Source organism: Crocodylus porosus, unplaced genomic scaffold (assembly GCF_001723895.1).
Source record: "Crocodylus porosus isolate Cpor-Errol unplaced genomic scaffold, CroPor_comp1, whole genome shotgun sequence".
In the NCBI taxonomy this organism is placed as follows: Eukaryota; Metazoa; Chordata; order Crocodylia; family Crocodylidae; genus Crocodylus; species Crocodylus porosus.
Genome location: NW_017728938.1, coordinates 3,390,072 through 3,406,246, shown reverse-complemented (window position 1 = coordinate 3,406,246; position 16,175 = coordinate 3,390,072).

Here is a 16,175-nt window from a genome sequence, read left to right as displayed (position 1 = left end):
TTATCCGCATCCTTCGTGAAGTGCGGCGCCCAGAATTGCACGCAGTACTCCAGCTGCGGTCTGACCAGCGCCCATCACCACTTTTACCTTCAGCCCATGTCTCCCCCAGTAAGGGGGCAAGCTATCAAAGGCTGCAACATTACAGATAGCTACATTGCAAACTAAACCAGATGAGGATGTGCATGCACGACGCATGCCCCTGGAGGCTGGGGGAGGCACAATGACTTCCCGTAGGTGGTGGGGACGGTGGCAGCAGCAGGGGCGTGGGGAGCTCCCACAGGCAGCTGCAGTGGTGTCAGCGGCAGGGAGGGAGGGGGGTGAGCAGCACTGAAAAATAGAGGACATAAAGGCGTCCAGTAAAGGGCAGAAGTTTTCTGAGGAGCTCCAGCAGGCGGCGGTGGTGGCAGTGGTGGGGGCATGGCGGTGGTGAGTGGGGAGCTCCCGCAGGCAGCCATGGCGGTGTCAGTGGTGGGGGCGGGCCAAGTGGGGAGCTCCTGCAGGCAGCTGCAGTGGTGTCAGCGGCAGGGGAGGAGGGGGGTGCTAAGCACTGAAAAATAGAGGACATAAAGGCGTCCAGTAAAGGGCAGAAGTTTTCTGAGGACCAGAAAACCAGACTGTCCTCTATAAAACTAGACAAATGGCTACCCTATGCGGGACCAGCCCCACCTAACCCCATAGCACATGGCTCCCACCTAAGTCCCCAGCTGCATGTGGCAGCAACAAGCCGAATCAGCTCATGAGGCCCTAGTCCCCAGCTGCATGTGAAACCAGCCCACCCGGCCCTATAGTACTTCCTCCAGATTCCCCAGCTGCACATGCCCATAGAGTGTGGGTCCCGTGCTCCTGCAGCATGCAGGGCCAGCCTGGCCAGGCCCCACAGCATGTGGCTCTCCATGCTCCTGGCTCCCTTTCCCCCAGTGGGAGTAGCCTGGTGGGGCCCTTACCTGAATTTCCACTCTCCTGGGAAGGAGGGCTGGGAAACAGCCTGTGGGTCATCAAGCAAAAGCCTTTGCCAGGCAGAAGCTTCTTGTCTCTAGTGCTGGGGTGGGTCAGGCCAGGCTGGGGTGGGGGTTGGTTGCTTAACAACCAGAGCTGCATCTCCTGCATGGAGGCACTGGCTTGCAGAGTGGCAGCTGGGGGCTAGGGCCCATGATCATTCTTTCAGCTTATGGAGGGGCCCCATGGGCCCGATGGAAATTCCTGGTGGGCTGGATCCAGCCTGTGGGCCATATTTCGCCCACCCCTGTTCTAGACCCTTAGAGAATGAGGTGATGGCAGCCACAAAGTATGTTGCTGATCTGATGAGCTGAAAGAAGCAGAGCAAAAAGGAATGCCGGGGGAACATGCTGACTCTGCTACAAACTGAACTGGAGCTGTGGATGCCTAGGGAGATCCCATGGAGTTTCACTGAAACTATTGCCTGGAAGTGATAGGTTTGCAGAGAGAACCCAGAGGCAAAGAACCTCACCCAACCCCACAGAGGTTCACTCATTGCCCTTACTGCCGCTACTCAAGAACTCTTGAACACAAGAACATCTGGGATGCCATGCCATGACTTCTCTATGGGGAGGAACACCGTGCCTTCTGGGAACCAAGCTGTTTCAACCCTCACTGCAACTCTACTGCATTTGTGCTTAGTTTGCTTTCCCCCTTTGCATTTGCTGCTAGCACTTGGCTTTCTTTATAATCCAGTTTTAATGCCCTACCCATGTCTACACTGTTTAATTTTGCACTTGCTTTGAAAAATAAAATGCTTTGTTTTGACTTAATAGCTTTATTGTTCATTTCATCCAGCACATACAAAAATCAGTGGAATGAATTTCCTCATCAGTGACCCAGCACACACGAGAATGGCAGGCCAAACACATTAATGCTGGGTATTAAAAGGCCCAGCTGAATAGCTGACAAATTTCATAGGGAAGGAAAAGATTCATAAATATAAATCATGTCTCTAAAGAGAGGAAGAGACCTTTAAGCCATTCTTCCCACTAGAGAGTCCAAGGGCCTCCACCTAAACAGGTATACAAAAAAAAAAAGGATGAAAAACACATAGGGTCAGAATGGTGCTTAATAAGGATAATTTATACCAACCCATAGCACACTGACAACTTCCTTCTAGCATCAGGGCATATTTATAAGCCTCATCCAGCAGGACTACAGCAGCCAGATTTGTCCTGGAAAGCAAAAAAGAAACTTTCTCTTGCTCTGCACAGAAGTTTCTCCTCTTAGGAAGTTTTCCCTGAAACATACAGCTGATCTTTGCACTCCAGACAAGCACAACAGTTATGTGCACACAGCCCTTTAAAAAAAGATTGCAACAATATTTCTTAGCAGCAGCAGATCAAAGGTCTAATTTTTTTCCTCAACAGTTTGTTTTTAAGCTGCAAAATGTTTACTAAGCAATCTGAAAGAGATGCAAATATCTGTTGCTCACCAGATGTAACTTTTACTGTTGTGGCAGGCTTGCTGGGCTTGGTAGACCCTGAATGCAATTGGTGGGGGAAACCCCACCAATCAGAGATAGGCAGGGAAGGAGGCAGGACAAGAGGCTGCTCCCCCTCTACTCCAAAGCCTTGGGGGTGGGAGGGAGCGGGGAAAGGGCAGGAGTGGACTTAATTGGGAATTGCAGTTGCAGCCCCCCTAATTGGTTGATTTTTAGTCTGGAGGCGGAGCCTCAGAAGGGGATATAAGGGGGCGCAGTTGGCAAGGGATGAAGAAGAAGGAAGTGGTCCTGGGGCTGAGAAGAGCTGGGAGAGCTGCCCAGCAGGCATATCTGGCTGCCCAAAAGAGCCCAAAAGACTCCGCTGCTCCCTGGAAGCAGTGGGCAGTGCAGGCGTTGCTGCACAGAGGGTCTGCAAGGGACCGAGACTCTGGGAAGTGCAGTGAGGTAGCTCAGGTCTCCAGCCCCGGCACGCATCTGGGCTGCAGTGCAGGCGTCACTGCATGGAGGGTCCACAAGGGACCAGGACCCTGGAAGCAGCAGTGAAGTGGCTCGGGTCTCCAATCCCGGCATAAGGCTGGGCTGCTGTGTAGGCATCACTGCACAGAGGGTCCGCAAGGGACCGAGACCATGGGAGCTGCAGCGGGGCAGCTCGAGTCTCCAACCCTAGCACGAGGCTGGGCTGCGGTGCAGGTGTTGCTGCACAGAGGGTCCATGAGGGACTCGGGACCCTGGGAGCCACAGCGAGGTGCCTCGGGTCTTCAACCACAGCGTGAGGCTGGGCATGGGAGCCAGTGCTACCGTGGGGTGAGTCACTGAAAGGTGTAAGACCCAGGAGAAGGAGGGGCTGGGTGGTCTGGGACCCATTTCCTGCAGTGAGTCCACAAGGGCCCCGGGAACGGAGTGGTTCCTGAGCGTGGGGAAGCAGCATTCAGAGCAGCACAGCCCTTGGTATGCACGAGGCAGCCCAGGCCTGCAACTCCCCCTAAGAAGGACTGAGCCACTGGGACACGTGAGCAAGCCACGCCACTCTCCTGAGGCCTGGACTGAGCCCTCTCTGGAGAAACATTAGCCAGGCCAGGGAGCTTATGAACTCTGTCCCACCCAGCTCCTTGGGAGATGTGGGTCAGTAGGGAGATGGGTCTCCCACCAGGGAGTGACCCTTGGGGAAGGTAGCCTCAGTCAAGAGACAGAAGGAAGAGATCCCCTAGAGGAGGGGAACCACTAGAGAACTCCTGCATCCTTATATTTTGGAGTGTTTATTGATTTTTGATATACACTGTGCATTTTGGAGTCTTCTCTACTGAGACATGATAGGTAAGAGGGAACTGCAAGTAGACTGCAGTTTCCACCTCCAGTACGTGTGCCCTGCTGGCTTCCCCCTTCTGTTGGTGAGGGGGGACACTCACTTTGGGGACACCCACGTTACACTATAAAAATCCTTACATATCTTTTTCATCCAGAAGAGGGGCTTATTCATCCTTATTTCTGTTCCCCCTTCCAATTACTGGTTTTCATTTTATGTTATTTTGACCAAAATGAAGTAGGACTAATATCAGCTTGTTTGTTTTAGATATAAAAGTATTGCAATGACTCTGCCATACTGTGTAATTCATGTTGTCTGATAAATATATGTAGGTTTCTGTGCTGGAATGGGCATTTTGAGGTTTCTTTGGTCATAAAATTCCAGTTTCTTTAATCTAAATGCAATTTGTACAGACACGTGAATCTTCATCTTTATCCTCCTCTTCAGCCAATTAAAGTGTTATAATTTCTCTTAGAAGCATTTTGCAAGGAGCAAGCATGCTGGGGCATGACATTCCTTTAAGTTGGAAATTTACCTCCCTACCCCTGGGAAGAGAGAAGAGAATGAAACCTCGGTGCTGTATTTCTCCTCAGGTTAAGCTAGTAGAGTACTCCCACAATGCTAAATCCTGCCCTTCTCTACTCCCAATTTTAGATCTCCCAGGGAACAAGGGTATTAAATATGATAGAAAATTACGCTGAATATCCTGCAGCTTCCCTTTGTGCTTCTGGCAGCATGAGTGGCTTAGAATCCTTTTGAGATACTAATGGAAGAGATACTAACAGGCCCACTGTAACCGATTGTGCCATGGGGCATTTTTCATTTGAGCAGCATTTTTATTGATGCTTGCTTTTTTGAAGTTTTGAAAAGCTTTATTATTACTAGGTAAGAGCTCACTGGGGGAAAATTCTTTCATCTTTATTTTAAAAAAACCCCATAAGATTCTAAATTAAATATAATCCCTGTTTTTTGTTTGTTTGTTTTCGACATAAAAGAAACATGTGACTACCACAGAATTTAGACATTAGCCCATTCCCGCTGTGGTCCCACAACATTTCAGGGGTTGAGGAAAAACAACCAACCAATCAAAGTAAAAGCTCCAATTCTGCAAAGACCTGTGTGTCAGTGGACCCCCGAGTCTTTATGTAAGCACAATGAGGCTGTAAATTTTAGCCAACTTTCTGTCTAGTGGTGCCATTTTCATACAGGTATTTCTTATGTCTAAAATATTTTGTTTCTTTCATTAGACCAACTAAAAAACAAAACATGCCCGATTTTAGAACAAAAGGGAAAACATTTATCACTTAAGAGTCAATGTTCTGATGGCCGACACAGAATGCAGAATACACTAATGCATCTCAGTTCCCTACCTTAAAGCAGGTGCAGCCAACCTGCAGCATGGGTGCCAAAAATGGCCCAGGCAGTCTCTGTGTGTGGCACATGGAGAGGAGACCCAGCATAGTGGCAGACAGAGCAGGAGGCAGAAAGCAAAGCAGCAAATGGAGTAGGGAGCACAGGGAAGGAAGCAGAAAGCTGAGAGGCAGATGAAGCAGGGGAAGAGAATTGGAGTGGCACTTCGGGAGGGTGCAGGGCAAACTGGTGGCACACATGCCAAAAAGTTTGGCCCCTATTGCTTTAAAGGTGGGAGTCCATGTCACAAAAACCTCCCTCACAAGTGGTAATAGCTGGTCAATTACCCTCAGTTAGAGTCTTAGCAGAGATGTCATATGGCATGAGACTGGTCATGGAGACCCAACTTCCCGTATATCTGTCAAGTTAGACTTTTCAAAAAAGATGAAGACATTGCATGGGATGACAAGAAAAGGAACTTTCACTGACCCTTGCTCTGTAAACAGAGAGGGCTTTAGTGCATAGGATACATTAGACCAGCACCAAGCTTATGAAATTTACATAGAAAAACTTTGGGCTTAGGAATCTTATTCTTCTTCATGACCAATGCAATGGTTCAGTCAGTCAGTTTTCACCTACAAAATGTATGACATTTAAAATTAAAATTAAAATTAAAACATGACAGTTAAAAATGCAAACTTTAAAAGTACACTTTTAGTTTCTCTCATTCCTTGGAGTCTCAGACCAGCAGAGACTCCCTATGCTGAAGAAGGGTGACTGTGCCCAAAAGCTTGCCTAAAACTTCGTTTCCAGCTACTCAGTTGGTTTAATAAAACATATCACTCAAAGAACTTTGCCTGCCTATGTCCTTAGCCCAACATGGCTACAACCAAAAACCTATGCTGGAATAACATATTTTAGCCCCTGTAAACCTCATTCCCCATGTGCACACTCACTGCCTCACCATACACTTTACAACAGTGAACATGCCCCTCTAGGCTCTCATATAGCTAGCAACTTATAAAAGGCTTATTTCTACTTGGAGTTACAGTGATTTAAAAGTTAGGTGTAAATCTATTAGTCAAATGTATTAGTAGCTCTTTACAAAAATGTGCCTTACAGTAGGTTGACAAAGTGTCCCAATGGAAGGGCAGGCACATCATCATTTGACAATCCAAAAAGTATCTTAAATATATACTGGTAAAGAAGAAACAGGATTTTCTAGCTATAGTATTTGTAAATTCAGCCTCTTCCATATTGCTTGCTAAATGTTTAGCCAGTAAGAAGCCACATGGTTATTAAGAACAGAGGAACAGTATTGCAACATCCATTCTCAGAACCATCAAAAATGAATAAATCCTAATAAAAAGAAATCAGTCATCCTTGTAAAGGTGAGACTTTTAAGAACATGACAAACAGATTTTTGATGGATGTCACAAGTATACATCAGAGTGGTTTCAGAAGAGATGATTGTATCTATCAATAAAGTCCTTACCTGCATGTATCAACATATTCCACTGTACTTTTGATCATAATCCAGACTTTAAACCACCATGTGGAGGAAAAGGAAAGACTCCATGTTGCTTACCATCCCCTCCAGCTGTAATGTCTTTGGATATCAAACTCTCTGCAGCTTGTCTTCAGGGGACCAGAGAATGGGCCTGTTATCCTCCATTCAGGGCAGTAAAGATTTTCTTAAGGAGAGATTTTTGTGGGGCTTTTTGACAGAAACTAGGGATGCTAGAGGTGAGCTGGGAGAAAGGAAAAATATGTTTGTGGATTTTAAAGGACCTTCCTAAGAGTCTTTATTTCTATCAAGTACATGATAGGCTAAAATAAAATTGCATATTTATTTATCTATACACCATCATCCAGACCCCCTTCAGAGCTGCCTGTCTCAAAGCAATCACAATGACAAGGAAAACAAAACAGAACAATAAACAGTGAAGCAAATAGTTTCTCTTATCCAATCTTCTAGGCAGAGATGACCATAGCAGGTGTGGGACCCAGGAGGGAGAGTGGCAAGCCACCAGATGCAAACCTGACCCATCTCTGTGGGCCCCCCTAAAGCGCGGGGCCCTGGGCAGTCATCCTAATTCACCCCCCACCACCCCAGGGACAGCCCTGCTTCTAGGAAAGGCTCTCAGCACAGCTTGACTCCTTCCTTCCTATCCTCCGCATGAGGATAGCACAGCTGTATCATAATCAAAGAGGCAATTTTGAGGTATAATTGTAACGTCCCCCCTTATTTCTCAGAATGCCTTGCCCTAAGCCTGGAGCAGTAAGATGTAAAAAACCAAAAAAACACAACATTTCCTAGTATTTCAGGGAGAAGCAATCTGGGAACTAGCCAGTATTGGAAGAGAGGGAAGTCCCAAGCTCACCTTGTCTACGGAATTTTCTATTTATGTCCTACAACCAGAGTATCTGCATGAGCTTCTTTACAAACTCCAAACTGCATCCTCAAGACCAGTTCCTCCTTTCAGGAAGCAAAGGTAGAGTACCAGGAAAACTGAAATCAGAATAGTATTGGCCTATATACCATTATTTCATGAACCTGGGTCTGTACACGCTATTACAGGCCACTTGCATAGTAGTCATTAAGATTTAGAATATCCCACTCCTCTAACATTCATTGTAGTCTGAGGTCTGGGATGTCTCTCTTAGTATATTGCAACATCTGTTGAGAAAATATATGACACGCTGGGGCTGTGGGACTACTGTGCTGATATATATGGCTTGGATTCATGACTAGTACTCGCAATTTGGCCACAAGATTGTGTGACCTGGAAAGGCAGCGGTAGAGTGGCAGTGTTACATCCAGCTAGCAGCACTCGCTGTGGGCGAGTTATTATATATAACTATATTATATTATATTATATAAAACTATAACTATTTATTATATAGAAATAAAGACTCTTAGGAAGGTCCTTTAAAATCCACAAACATATTTTTCCTTTCTCCCAGCTCACCTCTAGCATCCCTGGTCTCTGTCAAAAAGCCCCACAAAAATCTCTCCTTAAGAAAATCTTTACTGCCCTGAATGGAGGATAACAGGCCACATTATTATATGAGGCCCAAGGATTTGATTCAGAAACATGTGCAGGTGGGACAGGTTACTGGGACATCAATGAAGAAAACTGAGGATTGCATTTGAAGGTAAATTGTCACAGCCTTCTATTTTTTTGGTTCTCTTAAATCAGAAAAGGTTGAGTGACCCAGGGGTCAATTCAGGCAAATCATACGCTCCACTCAAGGTTCAGGTCCTAAATATTCCATCACACATGTTTTGACTCCAAATGCCAGTGCCAGGTGCAGCTCAAGCAACAGGATATGTCCAGAAGCATGGTCTAGGGAAGGTGGGGGGCAACACAGGCAGCCTCTGCATGTGGCATGTCGCAGACTGGGGAGGGGACAGGCAGTACAAAGGCAGAAGAAGAAAGGAGACCGACAGATTGGGCAGGAGAGGGGATCTGAGCAGCAATTTTTTTGTGGGGGGGAGTTGGGTGTATGACTAATCTGTGGCACATCTGTTAAAAAGGTCGGTGCCCACAAGTCTGGGGAAAGGGTACAAAGTTATCAATCAGGAGATCTGGGTTCACAGTTTGTGCAGTTTGGTCTACACCCTTGGGCAGGTCATTTTACCTCAAGGTCCACTTTCACTTCCTCCACCTTTGTCTTGTCAGTTTATAGTCTAACCCTCTGGGGGCTGGGAACATTTTTCTTGCTATGTGGTACTGAGTGCCTAGCCTGGTGCCTAGCACCCTGGGGTTCTGAGTGCACTGGTGTAATAATGTGAAAATTTACAGGGAGAATTTGGGGGACTGTAGCTGGACATTTCCACTTGACTAGGAGGAGTACCTGTGAAACCACCTAAAGGGGAACTGTTTTCCCAGGCTTCCCCAAGCAATCTCTACAGAGTTCTCAGTTAAACTGCAACAGATGGTGCTCTTTATCACATAGTAGCAGTGTGAGAGTAGCCTGCTCTTGGCCCGTCCCTGATGGAATAAGGCAAAATGATTCAAAGGAACATTGCCACTTCAGGTCTGGCAGTCTCAGGCCTAGCACGTTATTATGTGTCACTGTTTCTTTGGAAACCATGCTCGTTTTGTTAATCCTATATAAGAAAATGGTCTGGCATGATGCAGTCTACTGTTTCACATGTCACTACAGTCATCTTGCCTGATTTCAGTCTCTTTGGATTTTACTGTACTTCCAACCTATTTTTCTCCATCCATCTCCTTCCCCCTCACATCACCTCTATGCATTTCTTCTGTGCAACACTTAGCAACATTCTCAACACCCGGCAATAGCAGCATCCCACTCTCTCAAGTCACATTCTGTGCCCAGCTACCCCAGAAGAATGCAATGTCATGTTTGTGCAGCACAGCCTAAAATGATCCCTGTTTTTGCACTTGCACACTTGTAAACTGAGCAATGCTCTGAGTTGCATCTGTGAGGTGCTTGCCAAATGCACTGATCTGAAATGCTGCTGCTCAGAAGTCCAGGGATATGCTAACACAGAAAGCCCTCCATGTCTTTGCCACCTTGTGCTGCTAGTCTATGCAGCTGCTGTGCTGACCCAGGCAGGCATCTATGAATTCACCATCTGCCATATTGGCCCTACAGACCTTTTGTGCTAGCTGCAGGTAGTCTCAGCATAGCAGATGTATCACATCCTCATCTAGTGATCCATGATACAGCCAAGAAGTCAAAGATACATGTAATGGGAGGTAATTAGTTGGACCAGCCAGCACTGTTTAGTCATCAAACCCAGCTGGGAAGGGGCCCATATAGCTCTGTCACATGCCATATTAAGGGGAAACACAAAAACTTGCGAAGTAAGGCTATCCCTGGACCACCTGACTAAAACAAATGACAGAAGCCCCAAGGCATTTCCCTTTGTGTTGATGTAGGTCCTGCCACAAACTCTTCCTCCTCACCCTGCTTCCACAGCCACTAACCGGAGTGGGCTGGCAGCCCCCAGATCTCTGAGAGGGTGGAGCACCTTTTTACAGTATTGAATCTTATTGTGATGTGACAGGGATCAGCCCTATTTGCTTATGTTTGGGAGGGTGTCCCACTTACCCGTAGACTTAAGTTTTGGGGTGGAACAAGTCTACGACCAACATTTGACTCATGGTCAATATGCACAACAGCTTCAGGCCCACCTGCATCAAGCATATCAGCCGGCGGCCAAAACCACTGGAAGGAACCAGCAGTGCCACAAGTCGCATTATGATGCCCGAGTCCATGAGCAAGGGTTGGAAGAAGGAAACCAGGTGCTATTGCAAAACCTGGGGCTAACTGGGAGACACAAGAACATTGATCATTGGTGGCCCAAATCCTATACTCCGGTGCGCCAGCTGGGAAACCTCCCAATATATAAGATTTCCCCTGAGTCTGGAGCCAGTCAAAGTCATGTGGTCCATCAGAACCTCCTGCTACCCATCGGTGAATTAGTGGGGCCCTCCCTGCCCAAGGTAGAGCTGTGAGAAGAAAGGTCCCGACTGCCACATAGAGTGAGGCCTTTTGCCAACAACCCTGCACTGGTGGTTCCTCCAGAGGAGTCGGACTTGGACTCTGACCATGACTGGTGGTACCCTACCATATTTCACCCAAGCTTAGGGGCCCCCGCTCCCAAAGATGAGAGAGACTTGGGGGATATAGTCTATGGGGCCTCACTTTGCAGGGCTGAAGAAGGGAAAGACCCACTGGTGGGCTCCAAACAGGAAACTATCCTTATGCCTTCACCTGCAAGCAGGGAAAACTCCTTGACTGAGAGGGAACCTGAGTCACCAAGACCCTCATAGAGTCCTGCCCTGGACTACACCCCATGGCCGAGGCATGAGTGACAACCAGTCCACCGCTTCCCCTACGATGCCCAGCGATTGTCAGGGGAAGTACCCATCTCTGCCCCTTGGGCCCAATAGTCTCCAAGCTTGGGGTCTGGGCTTCACCGGGGTGGTGAAGGGTTCCACGGAGGAGGCTGTGACAGGCTAGGCAGTGGCAGCCTGGCCTGGGGGGTTTGAAAAGTTAAAAAATGATTGGTGGGGGAGTTTCCCTTTTCCCCACCAATCTGTAGAAGAGGAGAAGGCTGCCCCTTCCCTCACCCACGGGCCAGGTAGGGAAACCAGACCTGAGTGAAGACTCACCTCTGATGTCTCCTGATTAGTCTCACCAGCCACCTGGACGGGGATAAAAGGGGCAGTGCACTCTGGAGAAGATGACGAGGGATGAAGGAAAGGCGTCCTGAAGAGCTGCTAAGAGCTGGCCAGTGGGGTGGAGCAGTTGCCCCAGAAGGCAGTGGCTCGGCTCGGCTCGGCTTGGCCAGTAGGCACGAGGCGGTACGTGGTGAGTCTCCGGTGGGGACGTGAAGGTGCAGGAGCTGCAGGACGCAGATTGTCTTGGCTGCTTGGTGAACAAGATGGTGTGGAGTGAGTCCTGGCAGGGATCCTGAGCCTGGAGCCACAGGAGGTGGCTTGACTCAGCTACAGCAGTGCAGAGGGCGGCGTGCGCAAGGGTCCAGGTGGGGCCGAAGCCCTCAGAGCTGGGAGGCAGCTTGGCTCGGTGCACAGGGTGGCATGCAGTGGGTCCGGGAGGGGCCCAAGCCCTGAGCTGCAGGAGGCAGCTTGGGCCCCTTTTTTCCATTTCTGTCGATCCCCAACGTGAAGCTGGGTGGCTGGCTCAGCATGCGGGCAGCACATGGAGGATCCTGGAGGGACTAGAGTCCTGGAGCTAAAAGTAGCAGCCCAGGCATTGATGGCTCAGTGGTAGAGTTCTTGTCTGCCATGTGGGAGACCCTGGTTTAATCTGCAGCCAAAGTGCCAGAGGGGTGAGTTGCTGGGAAGAGAGAATCCCCACTGGGGAGAAGGGATCTCTTCACCTCTTTCTTCCCTGGCCCCTCCAGGGTGCCTGCACTTCATATTTTGTGAAACCCTGTCTCTCAAGCTTTGTTGTTGATTTGGCTCTGCTAGATGTATACGTGTACCTAACCTTTACTGAATACCCTCTTGCTCCCCTGTACATATGTCATAGTCCAACCCAGTTATTCCCTTATTAAGTTGTGCATGGTTAAGTTTCAACTGGTGTCTCAGCTGTACTCTATAGGGAGTAGAAGGAGAGCTGCTCCCCATAGGAAGCTACACCTCCCATAGTACACTAGTACCCACTAAATCCCTTCAATTGGAGAGGGGATACCTTTTGTCTGAGTACCATCCAGTTTACACTTACCCTCCCAGGGTGCGTCTACATCTTGCCATACGGTGACGTTGCTATGGCATCGTGCTTTAGTACTTCCTTTTGAAAGTATTAAAGCACGGCGCAGTATGGTGATCACATACCTGGTGAACATGTAGACACATGTCACTATAGGGCAATGTGTAGAGATGCCCTGATAGAACAGATATGAAATGGCTGCTACTCATTCTATATTTAAGGTTGCAGGCTAGTTTCTTTTTAAACATGGATTTCACATCCTCTCTGTAATCCATCAGAAAATTCAGAATGAGCCTTGAAATGGGTAGGCTGGGTCTAGGGAAAAGGACAATAAGAAGCCATTTGATCAAGAGATTTCTAAAATAAGGAAATCTAAAAATGAGCTGTTGTTAAACAACAGAATTGTAACATTACGTATGTGTGCAACTACAGAAAAAATGAATAGGATACAAAGTAAGATTTTCTCACTGGACTCTCCCTTTGATACAAGGGCATGTGTCAAGAGCAGCGTTTATAACTGTTTAGGAACTAGATTTTAGATGAGGGTGCATGACAAAGTGCTGGCAGTTGCTGAGGTCCCTCACTCTCCCTGCTTCCTCCAAACCTAACAGAACATGGAAATGAGATAGTGGGGAGTGGGCCTGAAGAAGTTCCTACTGGACAAAGCTGACTGAGGAGAAGGGTTGCTAATACAAGTCAAGCAGATGTGGGGACTTACCTCAGAGTCTATCACAGAAGCTGTGGCCCAGTCTAGCTCTTCACATAGCTGGCAATCCTCCTGTGGGAATGATGGTCTAATAAGCCAAATGAAGGCTCATTAGAAAAGTGGCATGACTTGAGCATGACCTGTCCCCTGAAGTCACATTTGCTGAGGCCCAGCAACATTTTGTACAAATGGAGGAGGAATGTCTGGTGGTAGCTGCATAAGGAGTAAAAAGGTATTTGAGGGCAGGAGTGGAAACCTGATCCCTTCTAAGCTATCGAATGATGACAGAGGGTAGGAGTGCTAGGGACAGAGGGAAAATCTACAGGAATATGGAAAGTAAAGGGGAGCAAGGGAACACATGATAGTATAGATAATTTGCTTTTACAGGGTCAGAAGCAGGAAATAGAGACAAACCCCTCACCTGCAGGAGTCCTGGACATTTTGTTGTTCCGAAGTCCATGAAGATATCATGAAAAGTTTCTGCAACCATTATTTCACTTTTTGTCTAGTCCTTGTACTTCTCTTTATTTGTAATACAAATAAGTGGACAGTGTCTAGAAAATGTAACAAGCTTAGGCTATGCATATTAAATTTGGCACAAGTAATGATGACTATAGTCATGGTTACCAACACTTTCTATTACAAGATTTTGTTTTCAGTTGCTTACAAAAATTCGTTAACCGCAAACCTTTCAGGCTCAAATTTTCTGTGCCAGGATTCTGCTTCATGTATCTTGATTCAAAGTATGATGGTTCATCACAGTGGAAGCAACAGAGGTAGACTTACCTATTGTGGAAACCTGAGTATAAATTTCCTTCTATTTGTAAGCATTTTTTTTTAAATTAAAGGTGGTTTAAACCTTTCCTTCAGATGTACATGTGGAACTTCTAAAAGTTACATTAATGGATCTTTATGCCTGAAAATATATTGAAGCCTGATTCTCATTTTATACAGAAGCCACTTTCATGTCATGCCATGCCATGTCCTTAGACCAACACCCCTAGCACCTGTCCCCCATCAGAGCCTGATTCTCCTCTAACCCAAGGACACTTCATACCATTCGATTTGTTCAACTGGGAATTACAATAAGTTTACTACATTCTGTGCCCACTTTACCACCATCACCTCTGTGTACACTATACAAACACATGTAAATCAGGACAAAAATATTTTTTGAAATCAAATTAATGAATACTGTAGATGTTTGCTTTTTAGAATATAATTGGTATTTTTCTGGTTCTGAGATGGCAAAACCCCTTACTGAAAGGAGTACTTCTAGGGGATGTGGAGGGACTCATTGCATCTGCAGGTGGAGCTTGGGGACCCCCAGTAGCAGGAGGTTCACCTTGAGGAACACCAGCTGCTCCACCAAACTAGGATCCAAAGAGGTGCGGTGGGGTGTCACTGCATCCCCAGCAATACTGAACACCCTCTTGCTTGGAACATTGGTTGGTAGACAGGACAGGTGTTCCTGGGCAACTGTGGCCAGATCCAGCCACATCTGGCTGTGGCTTGCCCAGTAGGCCAAGGGGCTGCACAGCAGCTGCTCCGTGTCCTCAGCAAGAGAGGCAGCCACCAAGGCCCGAGCGCTACCTGCCTAATGGTGGTGTCTGGTACCTCTGGACCTCACCATAGAAGCCATGCCCTTGGCCCACATTAGCAGTGCCTGTGGTGGAAGAGGAGACTGGCTGCTGGATGGTGTACTGGCACAGGACAGTGGATCCCCCTCTTCCACATCCCCCCAACTCCACCCTTCTGCCTCCCTGACTCTCTTTATCAGCACCTCCGTCCACTGATCCAGGGTTTTTCTGCTGCATATGCTGATGCTCCCCTTCACCTTCGGGTCACACATGGCAGCCAATCGCCAAGCTGGGGCCAGGGCACGGGGGGTGGGGAAGGGGGTGGTGCACTCCCCGGCAGACCCAGATGTGGACTTGAACTACTTCTGGTCCACTTCTGGGTTTGTCACCGAGCACATGGCAGGTCTCCCCCCGCACTCCTGTGGGACACCTGCTACCTCAAGGTATGTAGAAAAAGCTTTTATAGCTGTGCCTGTGTCTAAATTGCTGATTTTCTGAATCAGCATTGAATCTTCAGATTCAGCCGAATCGACTCAGAGACAGTGATCTGAATCAACTAATAGAATCACTGTCCCTGATTTGGGCTGAATCTGAATCCAAATCGAATAGGGCCCGCTTCGCACACCCCTACTGGAAGACACAGGCTAGTAACTGACCCCAAGGCAGAAAGCAGCTCAGTTCAAAGAATGCTGCTTTTTATGCTGGTTTTCCATACCTCCCCAAGAGCACTGGGATTGGAAGGGACCTCAGGGAAGGATCAGAGTCACTGCCCAGCTACAGAGTCAATATCAGAGCAGTCCTTCCCCACTCTTCCTCCTCCCTCTCCTTACTTTCTGTTCCTTGCAAGCAAGCCCAGCTTCGAAACTCAAAATGTTTCAAAAGTTTCAAAACATTTTGACAGCCCTCATTTTGTTTCAAGGCTGTTTCAAAGCCTTTCGTTTTGATTTCACTGTTTTGAACTTGAAACAAGCCAAAACAGTGTCGAAACGAAACACCCAGCAATTTCACTCAAACCTAATGTCTCTGTGTGTGCACCTGTGTATGAGAGTGTTGCACTACAACACAGTCCAGTTTTTCTTTGCATTCTGGGAAATATTAGTCTAGAACTCAGTACTATAAGGAGAAAGACTAAAATCAATGCATGAGTTTGATTGATAACTTGGTACGTTGTGCTGTGGAAGTAGTAACATGCAGGTATACACATCAGTGAGAAAGAATAGTTTACACCAGGCCTGTGCAAAGCCTTGGATTCGGATTTGGGTGATTCGGGGGATGGTGATTCAATTCGGTGATTCAAATCACTGTCTCAAATCAATTTGGCTGAATCTGATTCAGAGATTTGACTGCAGCCAAATCAGCTGAATCTCTGAATCAGCCCCATCCCCTGCCCACTCTCCCAGCTCCCGGCTCTTTGGAAAAACAAAGCCCCCACTTACTGGCTGCTGCCAGGTGGGGGGGCGATTCCCATTGCCCCCCATTGCCTCATGCCACGTGGGGGGGCTCCGCTATGAGCCCCTTGACACCTGCCCACTGTCCCAGCCCCCTCCACCCCCCCACCATGGCTGCCTTGCCTAC